Consider the following 21,803-nt stretch of genomic DNA (forward strand, 5'->3'; position numbering starts at 1 on the left):
CAAGGCAACTTCCAGCTATGACAAACTAACCCACAAAGACTTGGTTGCCTTGTGCATCTCAAGAGGGTTAAAAAGGGGCAGAAGTCCCACCAGTCCTTCCCTGATAGCCATTCTAGAACAGGATGACTTAGAAAAGGCGAATGCAGTTCCCTTAGAGTCAGGAGATGGAGTGAACCCCCCTGTAACTGATACCCCTCCAGAGGAAGAAGAAGAGGAGAAAGAGGAGGAGGAGGACTCAGATGTAGAGGACCCAGAAAAACAGGATCAGAGGGGTAGCCAGGTCCTAGTTGCCAGGCTTAACCAGGCCAACTTAGACCTACTGGGAAATGGAGAGGGCCAGCACCTCCCCAGATCCCACCATATCATTCTCCCAGGCAACAGAAGAGTGAGATCTCCCTCAGGGGACTCTCATATTTCTAGTGCCTCAAGAGAATCTCAGAGAGGTATGACTGCCTCTCAGAAGATAGAGCATAGGACCAGAATGAGGGCTGTCAAACTCCAAATAGAGAGGGAGGAGGTAGACTTGCCTTGGCAAGAGAGCAGAAATTGTGTGGCTTAGATGCCACTGGTGGCAGCAATATTCCTAGAGAAAAAGACAGGAGCTATGATAATAGAAACCTGACAAAAATTGTGCCCCCCTACAAGGAAGGGGATGACATCCACAAATGGATGACTGCACTTGAGAGAGCCTGCATGGTACAGCAGGTTCCTCAGGATCAGTGGGCTGCAATTTTATGGTACTCCTTTTCCGAGAAAGGGAGGGATAGGCTCCTCACCTGAGGATGCCAAAAACTACTCTGTCCTGAAGAGTGCTCTTATTGAAGGGTTTGGCCTAACCACTGAGCAATACAGGTTGTTGTTCAGAGACACCCAAAAAGCACAGACTCAGGACTGGACTGATTTCGTTGATTGTGCCACTAAGGCTCTGGAGGGTTGGTTGCAGGGAAGTAAAGTTTCAGACTATACAGGATTGTATAATCTTATCATGAGAGAACAGATCCTTAATCACTGTACAAACCAGCTGTTGCATCAATACCTTATTGACTCTGATCTGACCTCTCCCCAAGAATTGGGAAAGAAGGCAGACAAATGGGTCAGAACAAGGATTAAGCAGAAACCCCAGAATCAAGGTGGTGACCAGAAGAAAACAGACCAGAAGGGTGGGAATCAGAAAGATAAAGAAAAGGACCAGAAGTCTTCAGGCCCCCAAACTAGTAATAAGGAGGGTGGTTCCCAAAATGGTAACAAGAAAAAGAAGAATGACGGCCCAAAGAAACCTTGGTGTAATACCTGCAAATCAGTTTCACACTGGGGCAGTGAATGCACCAAGAAAAATCCAGTCCCCACCACTGTAGCTCCTAAAGCACCCGCACCCCCTAGTACAGTTAACAGTGGTGGAACACAGCCGAAGGGTGTAGTAGGGTTAACCCTGGGTACTGAGGTAGGATCTGGCCTAGTCAGAATCCCTACCCAGGCAGTTCTCCTATATGATGTGGACCTAGCTTTGTCCACTACAGTGAGTCCCAGTAACCTGGGCAAATATAGGCAGACGCCTTTAATCAATGAGAAACTGGCTCAGGCCTACAGGGACACATGTGCCAGTGTCACAATGGTGACACCTGACTTTGTGGACCCTGGACAGATTGTACTAGGTGAAAGTTACCTAGTGACCAATGCAAGCAACTCCACTACTTCCCATAGTGTGGCAGTTGTGAACTTCTCTTGGGGAGGGGTAGATGGCCTAAAGAAAGTTGTTGTGAGTGCAGACCTCCCAGTAGACTGTCTGTTAGGCAATGATCTTGAAAGCTCAGTTTGGTCAGAAGTGGAGTACAGGACTCATGCAGAAATGCTAGGGATTTCAGCACATGTCCTTGCAGTGACAAGGACTCAGGCTAAGAAGTGCCTTCCTGAACCAGTGGTGGATCTTGGAACAATAGACCAACCACAACCCAAGAGAAGGAGCAAGAGAGGAAAGGCTGAGCCTTCCATCTTGCCCCAGGTTGAGGATCAGGTTTCAGAGGAAACGGATTCTGCAGTCCAAGAGGAGACTGTCTCTGAGGAACTTGAGCCTGATCAGGTTGAGTTTCTGGGGACAGGGGGACCCTCAAGGGCAGACCTGGGGCAGGCTCAATTAGATTGCCCTTCACTTGAACCCCTCAGACAGCAGGCTGCTGCTGAGGCTGCAGGGAATGCCCAAGGTACCCATAGTGTGTATTGGGAAGATGGACTCCTTTATTCAGAGGCTACAGACCCCAAGCCTGGTACAACCAGGAGGTTGGTCATACCTTTGAAGTTTAGGGGTTTCCTTCTTACCTTGGCCCATGATATTTCCCTTGCAGGACACTTAAGCCAGAACAAAACGTGGGACAGACTTGTTTCACACTTTCACTGGCCTCATATGTCAGAAAATGTCAAGGAGTTTTGTCGCTCCTGTGTCACTTGCCAAGCCAGTGGTAAGTCAGGTGGCACAACAAAGGCCCCCCTCATACCACTACCTGTGGTGGGGGTACCCTTTGAAAGAGTTGGAATAGATATTGTGGGTCCCATGGATCCTCAAACAGCATCTGGGAACAGATGTATACTGGTGGTAGTGGATCATGCCACCAGGTATCCAGAAGCTATTCCCCTGAGGACCACCACAGCACCTGTGGTGGCAAAAGCCCTCATTGCAGTTTTCTCAAGAGTGGGCTTTCCAAAGAAGGCATTGTCAGACAGAGGTACTAACTTCATGTCTAGCTATTTAAAAGCAATGTGGAAGGAGTGTGGAGTAAACTACAAGTTTACCACACCCTATCACCCACAGTGCAATGGGCTTGTGGAGAGATTCAACAAGACCCTCAAGGGAATGATAAAAGGATTACCAGAGAAGCTTAGGCGGAAATGGGACATTCTTTTACCCTGCTTGCTCTTTGCTTACAGAGAGGTCCCACAGAAGGGGGTTGGCTACAGCCCTTTTGAACTTTTGTTTGGCCACCCTGTGAGGGGTCCATTATGTTTGGTGAAGGAAGGATGGGAGTTACCTCTCAAAAAGCCTAAGCTAGATGTAGTGGACTATGTACTTGGTCTCCGCTCCAGGATGGCTGAGTATATGGAGAGAGCATCCAAAAACCTGGAGGCCAGTCAAGAATTACAGAAAGCTTGGCATGACCAAAAGGCTGTTCTGGTTGAGTTCCAGCCAGGACAGAAGGTGTGGGTGCTGGAGCCAGTGGCCCCAGCAGCACTCCAGGACAAATGGACTGGACCCTACCCTATCATTGAGAAAAAGGGGGAAGTCACCTACTTGGTTGACTTTGGAACCCCTAGGAGCCCCCACAGGGTGCTCCATGTGAATCGTTTGAAAGCATTTGTGGACAGGGAGGACATGAGCTTGCTCATGGCCACAGATGGGGAACAGGAGGAAGAGAGTGACCCTCTCCCAGACCTGCTTTCTCAGAACCCTGATGATGGTTCAGTTGATGGAGTAGCCTTGGCAGTCAGCCTCACTGACCAGCAACAGATGGACTGTAGACAAGTTCTGCAAGCCCACAGACAATTGTTTTCACTCACACCCAGCCAGACTAACTGGTGCACCCATGAGGTGGACACTGGTGACAGTCTGCCTGTCAAGAATAAGATCTACAGGCAACCTGATCATGTCAGGGATTGCATCAAGGCTGAGGTGCAAAAGATGTTGGAGCTTGGAGCGATTGAGCCATCAGAGAGCCCATGGGCCAGCCCAGTAGTCCTTGTGCCAAAACCTCATACCCAAGATGGAAAGAGAGAAATTAGGTTTTGTGTGGACTACAGAGGTCTCAATGCTGTCACTAGGACAGATGCACATCCCATTCCAAGAGCAGATGAGCTCATTGACAGATTGGCTTCTGCCAAGTTTCTGAGCACATTTGATTTGACAGCTGGCTACTGGCAAATCAGACTAGCTGAGGAGTCAAAAGCCAAGACAGCATTCTCTACCCCCAGTGGACATTATCAGTTTGTGGGGATGCCCTTTGGTTTGAAGAATGCACCTGCCACCTTCCAAAGGTTGGTGAATCAAGTCCTTGCTGGGTTGGATGACTTTTGTGCAGCATATCTAGATGATATTGCTGTCTTTAGCTCCACCTGGGAGGATCACCTGATCCACCTGAAGAAGGTTTCGGAGGCCCTGCAAAAGGCAGGCCTGACTATCAAGGCTACTAAGTGCCAGATAGGGCAGAGTAAGGTTGTGTACCTGGGCCACCTAGTAGGTGGGGGTCAGGTTCAACTACTGGAGAGCAAAATCCAGACCATACAGGACTGGGCTCCTCCAGTTACCCAGACACAAGCCAGAGCCTTCTTGGGCCTGACTGGGTATTACAGAAAGTTTGTGAAAAACTATGGGTCCATTGTGACACCATTAAATGACTTGACATCCAAGAAGATGCCAAAAAAGGTTCAGTGGACAGTTAGCTGTCAAAAGGCATTTGATGACCTGAAGAAGGCCATGTGCTCTGTACCTATCCTGAAGAGTCCCGACTACTCCAAACAGTTCATTGTACAGACAGATGCTTCTGAGTTGGGGGTGGGAGCTGTGCTTTCACAACTTAATCAAGATGGTCAAGACCAGCCCATTGCTTTTATTAGCAAAAGGCTGAGCCCCAGGGAGAAACGTTGGTCAGCCATTGAGAGGGAGGCCTTTGCTGTGGTTTGGGCCTTGAAGAAGCTGAGGTCCTACTTGTTTGGAACTCACTTCCTAGTTCAGACAGACCATAAGCCCCTCTTGTGGCTCAATCAGATGAAGGGTGAAAATCCCAAACTGCTCAGGTGGTCCATTTCCCTACAGGGGATGGACTTTACAGTGGAGCACCGCCCAGGGACTGACCATGGTAATGCAGATGGTCTCTCCAGGTACTTCCACTTAGAACATGAAGACTTATCTGGTCAAGGTTAGTTTAATGTCCCTGCGTTTGGGGGGGGGGGGGTTGTGTAGGAGAGTAGGGTCTGCTATCCTATGGTCACCCCAAATGTTTGCTTTTTGCTTCACTGGTTTTCGACTACTGAGACTGTGGGCCTGCTGATCAGACCCCCAGCCTGCTGTTCTCTCACTAAATTAATGATACATGTGCTATAGGCACATACCACAATTGGAAATGGACTCCTTGTCAGCCCCTGTATAATGCACTATAGGTGCCCAGGGCATAGGGGCCACCAAGGCCTACCAGGGGCTGCAGCATATCTTTTGCCACCCCTGGCTGGTTCTCAAATTGACACAACTGGCTGATCACTCAGCTGGGGTAAGGTGGTGTAATCACCCCTTACTTAGATATAGTATACCTATATCTAAACCTATATCTGGACACATATTAACCTGTGAGCCACTCCTATGGAAGGCCTCATCAATCCTGGAGGCAGAGTGCGTGGTTTAATGTGAGATGGAGCTCTAGCATGAGCTGAGCCTGTCTGCAGCTGTCGGGAACAACTCCCTAAGCTGTTTCAGGATAATGCCATACCATATACTCTTAAGTGCCTTATAATCCTCGCGGTTATATAGCAACTTGGGTTTGGCTTTATCAAAACATGTCGTGTAAGGTGTCATACGATTTGGAATACTATCCCCTCGCCAGTTCTGGCGACGGGGATAGCATTCCACCCCTCTAGAGGGGTAAGACATGTTACTTTACTTAAATGCGGTTAATTTCTAAAAGGACCTTGGATCCACAAAATGGATGCCTCTGCCACAGACACGAGTCTGACCCCCTGAAGCTGACCGAAACTCAGCCAAAGGGGCCTGGACAAAGGGTTTCCTGTCGCAGGGAGGTGTTACACCCCCCCAGACAGGAGATAGTGGATTGTAGCAGGGAGGTTTGAAAGAAACCAGACACTGCATGGGGAGCACAAGGCTGCCCCTTGCATAATCCGGCCAAACCGGTTCTGGGGCACTCCAGCCCTGGTGCCAGGGCGGCCTGGATCAAAGGAAGGGGGTGTATCCACCCTCTTCCTGGGTCCCACCCATAGGAGGGGACCTAGCAGGTAATCCAGCCCCCAAAATTAGTATAAGACTGGGAGCAGTGCCAAAGCACTTCAGATTATCCTGATGAAACATAAGAAACGAAACTCTGGACCCTTCGACATCCTACTCAACGTAGAAGACTGAAGAATCTCCCTTGTGGTCAAGGAGTGACCACCCTGTGCAAACAGGCACCATCCAGCCCTCGACGTTTGCTTTGTCGCAGTTCCCGCCGGAACTGGAGCGACAGAGATCGACGAGATCAAGCTTGCCTGCCTTCTAACAGCCCGATCCACAGTCCCTGCAGAGCTGAGACCCGTGGAGGCGACCGGAAGCGTGGGGCACGCCATCTTGGAAAGACCACGAGACGCTGACCGTGCAGCCCACGAGTGACCCTCGAAGCTGTACAACGGGGTTTGAGAAGCCCCAACCCTGAGCCACTCTTGCACCGAAGTTCACCCCTCTACACTCGACGAGTGCTGCGTGGGGCCCTTCTGCTTCTTTTGGCTCAACGCGTTGGCCCGGTCACTTGCCAGCTGGCTTGTGGCCCCTGTGCCGACGAAACTTGAAATTCGACTTGCGATTCTGGTTGCTCCAGATTTGCACCAGCTCCCCTGAAAAGGATTTACAACAAGGGGTGGTGATGGACAGAGTCTCTGAATTAAGCAGAGTACTCTCACCCAGTCAAGAGATCAGGGCTAGATCCAACACCGTTTTTTAGCTCATTGCACCATCCCAGTTTCAGAACCTGGCTGTATGCAAATTAGTCTGTCCTTGGCCCAGTGCATCATGGGAACAGGGCAGACCAGACTACAAAAGCCAATTCTTACACTGGGAAGGAAACAAGCTTCCGGGGACCGGTTTCTGGCATTACAGCCGTCTTCGGCCCGGCTTGCTTGAATCCTGATGGTGCAATGAGCAAGGGACTCACATCTGAGTATACCCTTCCACGCTTAGGGTGGACAAAATTATTTACAACAAGGGGTGGTGATGGACAGAGTCTCTGAATTAAGCAGAGTACTCTCACCCAGTCAAGAGATCAGGGCTAGATCCAACACCGTTTTTTAGCTCATTGCACCATCCCAGTTTCAGAACCTGGCTGTATGCAAATTAGTCTGTCCCTGGCCCAGTGCATCATGGGAACAGGGCAGACCAGACTACAAAAGCCAATTCTTACACTGGGAAGGAAACAAGCTTCCGGGGACCGGTTTCTGGCATTACAGCCGTCTTCGGCCCGGCTTGCTTGAATCCTGATGGTGCAATGAGCAAGGGACTCACATCTGAGTATACCCTTCCACGCTTAGGGTGGACAAAATTATTTACAACAAGGGGTGGTGATGGACAGAGTCTCTGAATTAAGCAGAGTACTCTCACCCAGTCAAGAGATCAGGGCTAGATCCAACACCGTTTTTTAGCTCATTGCACCATCCCAGTTTCAGAACCTGGCTGTATGCAAATTAGTCTGTCCCTGGCCCAGTGCATCATGGGAACAGGGCAGACCAGACTACAAAAGCCAATTCTTAAACTGGGAAGGAAACAAGCTTCCGGGGACCGGTTTTTGGCATTACAGCCGTCTTCGGCCCGGCTTGCTTGAATCCGGATGGTGCAATGAGCAAGGGACTCACATCTGAGTACACCACCCCCTTTTCTGAATCATTTTGTCCACCATAAGCGTGGAAGGGTATACTCAGACATGAGTCCCTTGCTCACTGCTCCATCAGGATTCAAGCAAGCCGGGCCGACGAGGCTGAAATGCCAGAAACCGGTCCCCGGTAGCTTGTCTCCTTTCTGGTGAAGAATTGGCTTGGTAGTTTGGTCTGCCCTGTTCCCATGATGCACTGGGCCAGGGACAGACTAATTTGCATATAGCCAGGTTCTGAGCTGGGATGGGGCAGTGAGCTAAATAACGGTGATGGATCAAGCCCTGATCTTTGGACTGGGTAAGAGTGGTCTGCTTAATTCAGACAGACACTCTGTTCATCACCACCCCCTTTTCTGAATCACCCCTGAAAAGGAGCCCCCACTCTGACCCTCCTGGTTCGAGTGAGAAGCAATCTCCCGGTTCCGCGTGGATTGCTTTTGCCAAGTGTTGTTTGCTCCAATCTTGAAGCCGACAGCGCCGATGGCGAGAGCCTGCGTAGGACAGATCGTGACCTGCTCCTGGACTTCGTAGATGCCCCAGAGCCCACGTGACAGCGGAGAGAAGCTCCTCGACAACCACCTGATTGCGCCCGACATTGCCTGGTTCCGTCCTGGTTCCACCCTGGTCACTGCTGAGTGACCCAGACTCTGTCCCCTCTGCTTTCAGGTACTTTTCGACTTGAGTCCACCCTTGGACTCCACCGGACACTTCTCTTTCACCCTGCCTGCAGCCCTTTCAGCTCCAAGCACCAAGAGCCTGCGTGACGAAACCCGACTCAACTTCGACCCTGTGCACCCGCTTCCTGTGGGTGAGGTAACCTTGCAACGCCGGTGTTCCCACACTGGTACACACCTCTAGGGCCTGTGTCTTAAGTTTTGTTCCTCTAGGTTCAGCGGAAGTGTCCTTAAACTTTAACTTTGTAACTTTTACGCACCATTGGTTAACATTGATGCATGCGTGCACTTTCTGCACTGCACCCGAATCCCGCGGGCTTTTCCCGACTTCAGCATTGCTTGTCCCGACTGCTCCCAGCGATTCCCTAGGCCCTAGCCTAACCACTGTTCGATTGGTATCTCTTATACCACTTGTTTAGTATATGGTCTGAGTGGCCCCTCGCCCTCATCCATATTTGTGCAACTTTGTATGCTATACTGTGCTTTTGATTTAACGCTTGTGCCCCTTTATTCATAAAGAATACTGGGGATTGTTTTTAGTAATAAATACATATATTTTTATAATATATACTTGTGTGGTGTCCTTTCATTTGATATTACAGGATTGTATGTGGTAAAACAGCTCGCTTAACATGACCTCTTAAGTTAAGCCTTTAGGCTGCTTAGTCCATGCTACCCCTAGGATAGCTTGTCTAATAAGGTTGACTTACAACCAGACACCATAAGGGATTGTTTGGTCTGATAACAGGTGGTTCCAGAATTGGAAACATCACCTATCAGGCCAACTTCTCACAACGGGCCAGCAAAGTGCTCGGTCGCGTTATGGAGGAGGGAAGTAAACCTAGAGGAGACGAGTGGGGGAAGGAAAACGGATCAGTCGTGCATCCATCAGGGAAATTACTCAACATTACAGAGTTTACACGTAGAGCGGGCTTACCGGGTCAGTCGGCAAAAGTTTCTTCCGGGCAAGTGCATTGGCGTGCCGCTAAGGAAGTCGCACATTATAAAATGTAAGAAAGCTCACGATAGGCTAAGGCTGATCCCCTGTAGTACTAAAAATAAATATAAAAGAAGGACAACGTGGCAGCCATCTTGGGTGGGTTAGATCCATGCAGAAGAGGGGTGTGCTAGAGTGGTGATTATAGAACGCGCCAGTGACAAAGTGGAAGGGAAGTAATGAAAGATTTAAAAAGAAGCTGTACACAATTTACATTACAATGGAGCACTGAAACCTGGCATATGACAACGACAATTAGTATAACAGGAATTACATCAAATTGGTCCAGTCCTCTTGCAGATTTAGCCCTGAATTCAGGCTGTCGGTCCTCAGGATCCATTTCAGTTCCTCTTTATTTAGCATAGGTACTGAATTGGATCCTGAGGACCGACAGCCTGAATTCAGGGCTAAAACTGCAAGAGGACTGGACCAATTTGATGTAATTCCTGTTATACTAATTGACGTTGTCATATGCCAGGTTTCCGTGCTCCATTGTAACGTAAATTATGTGTACAGCTTCTTTTTAAATCTTTCATTACTTCCCTTCCACTTTGACACTGGCGCATTCTATAATCACCACTCTAGCACACACCTCTTCTGCATGGATCTAACCCACCCACGATGGCCACCACGTTGTCCTTATTTTATATTTATTTTTATTACTACAGGGGATCAGCCTTAGCCTATCGTGAGCTTTCTTATATTTTATAATGTGCGACTTCCTTAGCGGCATGCCAAGGCACTTGCTCGGAAGACACTTTTGCCGACTGACCCGGTAAGCCCGCTCTACGTGTAAACTCTGTAATGTTGAGTACTTTCCCTGATGGATGCACGACTGATCAGTTTTCCTTCCCCCACTCGTCTCCTCTAGGCTTACTTCCCTCCTCCATAACGCGACCGAGCACTTTGCTGGCATGTTGTCCCAAGGCTCCCAAATTGCGGGTAAGATCCCTTCCTGCGCATGTTTTTCACTGTTAATGCATGTAGAGCATGGGTACTCACAAACTTTCTCTCGGGGGCCAAATTTACAGTGTGGTTTGTATCCGAGGGCCGCACTGGTGGGGGCGGGGTCAGTGGGGGAGGGGGCGGGGCTAGAAAAAACAACTGACCATGAGGTTGATCACAGGTCCCTGCAGCGGACGCCTTCGTCCACTGAGCCACCAGACCCGGCATACACACATTTCTCTCTCTCTCTCTCTCGTTCTTTCTCTGTCGCCCTCTCTCTCTCCCTCTGTCTCACTCACTCTGACTGTCTTACTCCCTCTCACTCCCTCTCTCCCTCGGTCTCACTCACTCTGACTGTATCACTCTCTCTTTGTCTCCCTCTCTCTCTCTCTCTCTGTTTCCCTCTCCCTCTCTCCGTTTCCCTCTACCTTCCGCTACTTCTCTCTCCCTCCTTCTCCCTCCTTCCCTCTGTCTCCCTCTCCCTCCTTCCCTCTCCCTCCTTCCCTCTGTCTCCCTCTCTCTCCTTCCCCCTCCCTCACTGCTTCCCCCTCCCTCACTCTGAGGTCTCCCTCCCTCACTCTGTCTTTCCCTCGCTCTCCCTCTGTCTGCCTGTCTCCCTCGCTCTCCCTCTGTCTGCCTGTCTCCCTCACTCTCCCTCTGTCTGCTGTCTCCCTCCCTCGCTCTCCCTCTGTCTCCCTCGCTCTCCCTCTGTCTCCCTCGGTCTGCCTGTCTCCCTCCCTCGCTCTCCCTCTGTCTGCCTGTCTCCCTTACTCTCCCTCGCTCTCCCTGTCTGCCTCAGTCTCCCTCGCGCTGCCTCCCTCACTCTCCCTCTGTCTGCCCGTCTCCCTCCCTCGCACTCCCTCTGTCTGCCTCTGTCTCCCTCGCTCTCTCTCTCCCTCTGTCTGCCTGTCTCCCTCCTTCGCTCTCCCTCTGTCTGCCTGTCTCCCTCCCTCACTCTCCCTCGCTCTCCCTGTCTGCCTCAGTCTCCCTCGCGCTGCCTCCCTCACTCTCCCTCTGTCTGCTTGTCTCCCTCCCTCGCACTCCCTCTGTCTGCCTCTGTCTACCTCGCTCTCTCTCTCCCTCTGTCTGCCTGTCTCCCTCCTTCGCTCTCCCTCTCTCTGCCTGTCTCCCTCCCTCACTCTCCCTCGCTCTCCCTGTCTGCCTCAGTCTCCCTCGCGCTGCCTCCCTCACTCTCCCTCTGTCTGCCTGTCTCCCTCCCTTGCTCTCCCTCTATCTCTGTCTCCTTCCCTTTCCCTCCCTCTTCATCTCACCCTGCCTGTGTGTGCCCGGGCCAGGCGCGCAACACCCATTGGGATCACGGGGCTTCAGCCCCCCCCCCCCCCCCCGTCCCCGTCGTGCCTGTCAGCCCGGGCTGGCGAGCATGTAATTGCAGCCGCACCCGAGTACTTAACAGGTCTTTAAAAGACCATTTAGTTGTAAATGAGGCTTTTGTTGTGTGGTCACCCCTTCTCACAGCCACTCTGTCCGTGGTTGGAAGAATTAGCCACCCCCCCCAAATATTTTCAGGCCCCCCCCCCCGAAATTTGGCTCTAGTTGCCCGCCTGGCCCGGGCTGAGACAGCTTCTGGGCACACACACACTCAGCAAGCCAGCCAGCCGCACCCGAGTACTTAACAGGTCTTTAAAAGACCATTCGCATGCTAATGAGGCTTTGTTCACCTCTTAGGCCCCTGCAGCCCCACTCTGACGGAAATCGCCCGGCCCTCACACCCTCACAGAGAGTCTCTGCATCGCGCTGCAGCAGGGGTGTTTGCTGAGATTCTTTAAAAAAAAAATTACAAAACACGGGTGATGTCTGCACGGTCCGCAGGCCGCCAGGGAAGGCTTGCCGGGCTGCCACTGGCCCGCGGGCCGTACTACGAGTACCCGTGATGTAGAGGGTGGGCGCTGTACAACCGATTTGACCTTTTCCTTGTATTCACAGGATGTCGGGTTTATTAACCCCTTGGCTTCCGTCTTGCCCAGACCAAATAGTTTGGGTGTAATCGGTAAGCCTCGCTTGATGGTGGACCCACTGCGGCACGCTTGCAGCACTGGGTTGTGTTCATTCGCCCACACGGGTATCTAGTCACCGATATATGTTTCTTCCCCCTTTTTATATGTGAATAAAACACCCAGGCAAATTTTCAATACCTACTTGCACATAAAAAGTGGCATATGCCACACAACAATTAATAATAATAGACTACTGTTTTTACACATGGAATACACTTTAATTCCTCATACACAACATGATATTTGATAAAAATCGATACATACTTATACACAAATGATAAAATATTCCAGCATTATAGCATATGCACAATTTCATATACACAACATTTATTTAAAAAAACTATTAGATATATAACATCTCCAAAGAGGAACATACAGCCCTACATAATCTAAAGAACAATAAATCCATTGTGATAAAGAGCAGTGATAAGGGAGGTGGCATTGTTCTCATGGATTCCATCACGTATGAAACAAATATGCTCACTATGTTAAATGATCCCTTATTTTATAAAAAAGTTACAAAAAATCCTACAGAGAAAGTAATTAAGACAATCCATATGATAACCACTAAAGCTTTGAATGATAACATAATCACTAAAAAGGAATATGAATTTCTCAACAAATCCCAAAAAAAGATAGCTTGCATTTACGGTATCCCGAAAATGCATAAAAGTGAACAAAATCCCCCCCTATCGCCCGATCGTTTCAACTATTGGAACTCCAACTGAAGCATTATCAAAATATCTGGACAACATTCTCAGACCATATATTCAATTTCCCCCTTCTTATATTAAAGATACTGGGGCAATTATTTTAAAGGTAGAACATCTGCCATTTGATGGAAATAAAGATCTTTTGGTTACTTTGGATGTTGAATCCCTCTATAGCAACATTCCCCAGAAAGGAGCTATAGAGGCTACTAGTTGGTTTATTGACCTACACCAAATCCCATGTAACAAGCCATTTATTTTACAATGTCTGTCAGTGGTACTTCAAGAAAATGTGTTCCAATTTGGGGAACAAATGTACCAACAAACTAAAGGAGTCAGTAGGGGGGCAGCAATGGCCCCATCAATAGCCAATATATACATGGCCAGATTTGAATCTCACCATATACATAATGAGATGGCACCATTCTTTGAGTCTGTTTCCCATTGGTACCGGTTTATTGATGATATATTTTTCATCTGGACCAATGGGGAACAGACTCTGCAAGAATTTCTAGAATGGATTAATCTAGCGGATAGCAATCTTCGCTTTACTGCACACATTGATGCGACAAAAGTGGAGTTTCTTGATATACATATCAAAAATGAATCTAATAACTTGGAGGTTGACTTACACACTAAGTCAACAGCAAGAAATACATTACTCCACTTCCATAGCTACCATCCAAGAAACCAAAAAGATGGCATTCCCTTTTCGCAGTTTCTCAGAGTGCGAAAAAACTGCACTAATATTAAAGATTATGATGTTCAATCTGAACAAATGAAACAGAAATTTCTTGCACGTGGCTATCCACACCGTTTGGTGCGTGAAGCTTACAAGCGAGCTCGATATTTTGATCGAGATGCTTTGCTCAATTCAAATAAACAACAAAAAGACCAAAAACTAGTCTGCATTACAAAACACTCCCCTTTAAATGCTACAATCAGACAGATCATTAATTCTAATTGGCACTTATTGAATATAGAACCCACGCAACCTAAACTACCGAAACCAATATTCGCGCACCGACGCAATAAGAATCTTAAAGATCTAGTGGTCAGATCACGGTTCAGTGGAACTAACAGCGTGACCCCTTATGTACAGAAATCATTTAATGGAGAGAACGCCATTAAAGGTACCTCTAGATGTGGAACATGCCAATCATGTGATGGCATCTTAACAGGTGAGACATTCATGTTTAACCAAGTGCAAATACAGGCAAAGGAGTTGTGGACATGCAACACGAGTAATATAATCTACCTTATATTATGCCCCTGCAATTTAGGATATGTGGGAGAAACCTCAAGAACAATGAAACTCCGCCTAACAGAACATAGGTCCGCGATAAAAACACGGCAGCTAACAGCACCATTGGTATCTCATTTCTCAGAGTTCCAACATTCTCCATCACAGATCCGATGGCGCATTCTAGAAAAGATCCATATCCCTAACAATAATGGCGGTGACAAGATAAGGAAAAAAAGAGAAGTGTATTGGATCTTCTCTTTGAACACATTTACCCATGGGTTAAATAATGATCTACCATGGATAAATGCGATAGTATAATAAATATATAGGTCAAGTCAACACTATCTGTCTGAATATGAATATGGCTTGCCAGATCAACTAATACATCCACAAATGTAACCCAGTAGGATATAAGTATTATAAATATCATTCCTCTGTATTTAATAATTTTTCATAGCGTTTTTCGCAGTGTCCTGGGACCACCGATATAGTAAACATAGAGGTGTGCCCCTTTAAGAGTCACGTGATATGAGTTTAACCAATCTGCTGTCTCAATATATAAACCAATGAGAACACATGAGTCAAATCCTTAGCCTACGCACTAGATGCCGCCGGGAACTCTTCGTAGCCGGTCCGTCCAAATCTGCTGTTACACAGGTAAGAATATAGCCACGTTCAGAACGCTGAATGCGTTCTTTATTATCCTGAATATGTGGCCCGTAACATAACGCGAGTTGCGCTCTCTTTTTCATAAAGGATCGCCTACTCCTTTGACATTCGTGTGGACCGATGCTATACGGCGTCCCTGAAGTAAATATAATCACAGAAAAGTCAAAACAGGGTAAGGAGAGTAATGCCTCAAAGTGCCGTACTGAGAGCTTGTGTAATCATTAGTCAATCACATAATGCTAATGGTATTCCTCTTTTCATGATTAGATAATAAACGGCTCAATCTAAGGAAGATATTCGAATCAACACTATACGGCGTTTTTGAATTTAAACTATTAGAAAACAGAGGCATAGGCAGGGTAAGCAGAGAAACATGTGCTATGATCTAATCATATTATATGTCAGATTGGTCACTCGTATAATGCTAGTTGTGCTTCCTTTTCCTGATCAGATAAAGGACTGCATAAACTTAACAAGCACGATCGGGCATACGCCACGTGACATCGTTGAATAATATTAATAAAGCATATAATCTTGAATCAAGGTAAGCAGTATAATGTTGTAAACATAATCTGCTCTACTGCAATGCAAGGCAAACTCAACACTAATGAACCGTTATGTATCTACAGAGAAATATAATTCCCTATCTTGATGTCAATAACCCGTCTCCACTGCCAAATCAAGGCATAAATATTGAAGACGTATACAAGGTTCTAAAATCCTATCTGTGTGCCTGTTTAAAAATTAGGTAAGCAATATATATATAGAGTAACTAGTAGGATCGTATTTGAACTACACTGCTGTTAATTGTACCAAATATTCACTTTAGGTTATTCTCATGTTTTAGATTACTTTCTGTAGATATGAATACTATCTCCTTGACATCCTGATGTTTGTCTAGCCGACTTTTAAAATAGGTAAGCCATACAATTGTAAGCAGTTCATATGGATCGAGGTTATAGGCTCTAGATAAATTTATGATAGATAACTTGGTATCCCCTACAGTTTAAATAGGACCCAGAAATTCGATCTAAATATGACAGTGAATACTACTAAGTCATTAGAGCAACATAATGTATCTTGCCGTTATCATGGTTTGATAAAGCAACAAATCTAACTAATTTGTAACATAATAAACTGACAAGTGCGAGTTATTAACAATAGTTAGAAGTCGCTTTTAGCTGTAATGTCTCTAGATGGTCATACTGAAATCTTTTTTTCTTTCTTTCTTTATCCCTTTTACTGTTTCCTCTCTTTTCCTTTATCGTTAGGAAACCCAAATGTATGAAAATCCCACTACCATAATATCAAATCATATCAAAAGAAATTATGAAATTGAAAAAGGTAGACCTTAAGGAATGTTATCAGAAGGTATATACATGGATAGGGACGTGAGAAATATGTTCAGCATGTATCTATAAATGGAATTATGTCTGAAGTAGCTCATATGAAGATGTCAAAAGCTATTATATGTCTGTAGGCGGTATTATCACTGTATGCTAATAACCATCATCTAGCACATAATACTATAGTCAAAGTATAAACTGTTTTTGCACTAAAATACAAAATTGTAAAAATAATTAAAAAAAATATATCTTTTACAGAACCACGATGGTACAGTCCTGAGGAAGACACACCTTAGTGTCGAAACGCGTAGACAGGAAACCATCTAATAGTTTTTTTAAATAAATGTTGTGTATATGAAATTGTGCATATGCTATAATGCTGGAATATTTTATCATTTGTGTATAAGTATGTATCGATTTTTATCAAATATCATGTTGTGTATGAGGAATTAAAGTGTATTCCATGTGTAAAAACAGTAGTCTATTATTATTAATTGTTGTGTGGCATATGCCACTTCTTATGTGCTAGTAGGTATTGAACATTTGCCTGGGTGTTTTATTCACATATACTATTTGCCCTGACCCAGGAAGTTGATTCTTATCAGGGGGTCCTTGTTGATTCACACATTCTTCCCCCGTTTTAATCTGCCGTTCACCATTGGTCGTTTTTTCACGTAGTTCACATGCTATTATACGCCGCCCGATCTGAGCTACAACACCTTGTCTATGTCCATAGCACTCCGTTTCACTGTTCATTGCGCCGCCCTGACTCCCTCACTCTCGGTTAGGATTTGAAGTTCGACACTAATTCTGCCTCCTTGCACCATCCAGCCATTTTCACTTTTACTCACCACTATTTCTTAGGTATCCGATTCCTTGCACGACTGGTCAACCCGTGTGGTTATCTCCACCTTTGACCTTCCTGGTTAAACCACTCTACCAGTGTACTGTTACCTCACCACCATCACTGGTATGGCAGTATTTAGCAAACTGTCACGGTCAACCAGTTTGGGTAAACCACCCAATTAGTGTACTCGGTTACCCTATCACCATCACTGGCACGACAGTACTTCACAAACTTTCACATTCCTTTGATTGCTCTGTTTCATAAACATTGTCAGATCTATTAATCTGTTCTTTTTATGCCTTTCTTTCTACCTTTTTCCCCTAGGCTATAAAGGCTTATACTGTATAGGCATTATTTATGTCCTGATGATAATCCCCTTGATTTTATAATGGGATCGAAACGCCGTCGACTTTTCTAAGCACCATAAACTAAAAACTTATATTTTGTGTTATATGCTTGTAATGGTGTGAATTGAATTTCTGCTATACTTTTAATCACAGAAATCCGAAGCTTTTGCCTAAAAGCCTTGCTTTGTTTGTGATTTTTTCACCATGCCAATCTGTATTTGGTAGGGTACAGGCTTGTGCCCCACTACGAAGAATTGTTGAAGGTATTCTCTGTGACTTATTCAAAAAGTAAAAGATTGGGACCTCTGTCCGGCTGGACATGTCATAACTGAATATAGTATCCATTGTGTCTATATTTATTGCTGTCTTTAAATTGCTTATGCATGGGACCACTGTTGTTCTCAAAGAAGGGTTGTAGATGCAGCTTTTTTTGTATTGATGGCGAAGCTAGACTGCGAAGTAGACACTCGTAACTTAGTGTGTGCTAGGCACGGTTGGTTGTTGCTGGTCTTTATCAGCCAGTCGTCTAGATATTTAAACACATGAATGACATTTCTCCAAAGATGGACTTCTATGTCAGATACTTTGTAAATACCCTTGGAGCTGTAGTAACACTGAACGGCAACACCTTGAACTTGTAGTCTTTTCCATTCACTACAAAGCAAAGGTACTGGTGATGAGCTACATTTATCGGGACGTGAAAATGTGCACCTTCTAGATCCAGCAACATGAAATTGCCTTGGCGTAGCAGAGGGATGACATCTCATAAAGTGACACAGTCACAGTGCTCAGAGGAGATGAACCAGTTAAATGGTCAGAGGCCAAGGATCGGTCCGAGTGAACCATCCTTTCTGAGGATGGGAAAATTTAGGGCGTACACCTCTGTTGCCCGTGTAGGTGTAGAGGTACCGGTACCGGTTCTATGGCACCCTTTGCTAGGTGCGCCGGCACCTCTTGCTCCAGGAGATGGTTGTGGTGTGTACCCAGTATGTGACTGCGGTGTGGGATTCTAGGAGGCGGTGTGTGAATTTCGAGGCAGCATCCTCTCCACAAATTGGAGAGAATCCACTGATCACATCGAGAGTACTTCGAATATTAGTACTATTTGTTTTGCACGTGGCGAACAGCTCTATTCCTCCTTTATGGTGAACCTCAGGTAGGGTCTTAAGGAGTTCCTTCATCTACACCCAGTGGAAACAATAGTAACTGGAAAGGAGGCTCACTGAGTTAGCAATTAGTCATCGTACGGCTGTCTCAAGTGCTACCCACTACTGTGCAGCATTTATCGGTTTAGACTCATCAGCATGAGCAGTATCCCCAGTGCCTTTGCAGAAGTCTTTGTACAGACTGTGTACACCTGCAGGGAATCCGGGGTAATGTGTCTGCAAACATATCTTCTGGGGCAGACTTATATTTAATTTCTATTCAGGAAGTTGTTTTAAATGCCCCTCACACACCAACAGGCCCCTTGGTGTCATGCTTCATCATCGGGGCCTTCGCACCCCTCTACGGGATGCGGCGTGCTACGACTCGCGGATACGCAGGAGCACTTATAGGTGAACTATGTGTATGTGTGTGGAGGACAAGGGTGTGAGTAATGAGGTGAGGTGAAAGGAGTGAAGGATAAAAAATACCTGGCTCGTAGGAACAAAACAATTTATTATAACCTCGGCTGGTATTGTTAAAAGAGTGCAAGGTGAGGTTGACAAATATACGTATTAGGGTATATCAACCTCTGAAAGGCGCCAACATGTTTCGGAGTGCTGGGACTCCTTCTTCAGGACGAGGATCTGCACATTGAATCCTCACCTTACTCACATGGATGTGAAAAAAGTGTAAAAGGGTAATTTTACCAAAAAGCTAGGTGAAATGTACCTATCAGTGTTGTTTTTGTAAGCTCTGTTGCGCCCAATTGGCGTGTAAAGGACTTATGGATCAAGATTGTCTGACCTCATGAGCCCAAGCGTGGTATTAGGGGATTCCTTCCTCACTGCTCAATATAGCAATTGACATATCAACCTCTGAAAGGCGTCAACATGTTTCGGAGTGCTGGGACTCCTTCTTCAGGACGAGGATCTGCACATTGAATCCTCACCTTACTCACATGGATGTGAAAAAAGTGTAAAAGGGTAATTTTACCAAAAAGCTAGGTGAAATGTACCTATCAGTGTTGTTTTTGTAAGCTCTGTTGCGCCCAATTGGTGTGTAAAGGACTTATGGATCAAGATTGTCTGACCTCATGAGCCCAAGCGTGGTATTGGGGGATTCCTTCCTCACTGCTCAATATAGCAACGGTTACGACACGGTCCAGTAGACTGTCTTCCCCTCAACGCGGCTCCGATGATCGTCGGAGCCGCGTTGAGGGGAAGACAGTCTACTGGACCGTGTCGTAACCGTTGCTATATTGAGCAGTGAGGAAGGAATCCCCCAATACCACGCTTGGGCTCATAAGGTCAGACAATCTTGATCCATAAGTCCTTTACACGCCAATTGGGCGCAACAGAGCTTACAAAAACAACACTGATAGGTACATTTCACCTAGCTTTTTGGTAAAATTACCCTTTTACACTTTTTTCACATCCATGTGAGTAAGGTGAGGATTCAATGTGCAGATCCTCGTCCTGAAGAAGGCGTCCCAGCACTCCGAAACATGTTGACGCCTTTCAGAGGTTGATATACCCTAATACGTATATTTGTCAACCTCACCTTGCACTCTTTTAACAATACCAGCCGAGGTTATAATAAATTGTTTTGTTCCTACGAGCCAGGTATTTTTTATCCTTCACTCCTTTCACCTCACCTCATTACTCACACCCTTGTCCTCCACACACATACACATAGTTAACCTATAAGTGCTCCTGCGTATCCGCGAGTCGTAGCACGCCGCATCCTGTAGAGGGGTGCGAAGGCCCCGATGATGAAGCATGACACCAAGGGGCCTGTTGGTGTGTGAGGGGCATTTAAAACAACACTGTGTGCTCCCCACCACGTTAAGGATCACTACCACTTTTTAGTGGATTCCAATCTGTTTATACGAATTATCAAGGGAGACTGAATCCACTGTTTTTCTCTCCCTCCCTCCTCTTGCTATGTTTATATTCAGGAAGTTGCCACCCTGGCCTTATGTGGTTCCCTAAAATGTTAGTGATGGACTTTAGCATCACCTTGAGCAAAGGAAGATAGCCAACAGAGTGTTGTCTTTGACAAAACTCCACAAGTAACGCATCCTCCTCAGGACGGAGCTCCATCGGATGTGTTGGGCAGCCCACTGTATTACTGCGTGGTACGGAATAGTATCATCTAGTGTGGACGGTTTAGCAGGATATGGCTCGAGATCAGGGATCCTCATAGGTTTCCAGTGAGTATTAGGGAATGCCTGGGTTAGAATCAGAATCCTGGGTATCAAGTGGAGGGGGTATGGAGTCAAAGGAGGTAGTGGAGGAGGAGGTGTGGACGGTAAATGTGGGAAGAATATAGGGCTAGTAGCCGCATGTCTAACCATTTTGTAGCCGGGTTTTGTAAGAGAAGGGACCAGAGATTCTCTCGAGGGTGAGGCATCTCTTTATAGAAATAGAAATGGGAATGAGTCCTGAAGCCAGAGCTCTAACCAGAATGTTGCTGGAGGTGAATAAATAGGTTACATTTGTGTTTTTCGTCCACAACATCTGTCCGCTTTTCAAAGACTGAGCCCTCTGTGGTGTTCGACCTCTGCGTTGGAGGGGGCTTCCGTGCAGACTTGAGTGAGTGGTGTTAGTGGATCTTCAGTTCTATTTCGGTTCAGCAGGCTTTATCGACAGCTTGGGACCGAGCTGGTGGCAGCTCGACACATAGTGAGGTTTTTCAGTGTCTATGAGCCAAGTGGGAGACTGAACAGGATGAGGTTCGATGCCGTTGGCTTTGGAGTCTGGGGTGTGCTGGCTGGAGGTGTAGGAGCCAAAGGTTTAGGTTCAGCTCTGGGTTTGAAGCCAGACTCCCATGAGAGTGGTGCTTTGCCTCAGCCCATGGTTGTTTAGAGGCTCAAAACAGACCTTGAGGCGCAGCCGATGCACGTGTAAACCTAGCTTCGGCCCAGGGACTTGCTCGAGCTGTGGTGCAGGTTCAAGGAACTCTACCGGCCAGGTGGACATCATTCCCCGGTTAGAACACTTGTGGCTTCTGATTGGTTGGAAATGAACAAACAGTTCTGCAAAGCCATGGAAACAAAGCAACGTGTTCCAAAGAATGCCCTTTCTTTTACTGAAGGCCAATTGAGGGATTTACAGACCAAGGTCATGAGTTCATGCAATTTCCTGCCCAACAGGAAAGATGCATAGTTTCTAACTCAGGTGCGTTACGTTGGGAGAATCATGTGTGTATAAGCTGTTGAAGTATTCCTAGTATGACAAAAACAAGTAGAGAATAAG

General features: G+C 46.6%; 1 protein-coding gene across 2 annotated transcripts in view; it reads right to left on the bottom strand.

The window, feature by feature from the left end:
* Positions 1-21,803, bottom strand: part of PLA2G15 (phospholipase A2 group XV) — a 169,617-nt gene that overhangs the window by 20,279 nt on the left and 127,535 nt on the right. The gene's annotated exons all lie outside the window — the stretch shown is intronic.

Source organism: Lissotriton helveticus, chromosome 12 (assembly GCF_964261635.1).
Source record: "Lissotriton helveticus chromosome 12, aLisHel1.1, whole genome shotgun sequence".
Lineage (NCBI taxonomy): Eukaryota > Metazoa > Chordata > Amphibia > Caudata > Salamandridae > Lissotriton > Lissotriton helveticus.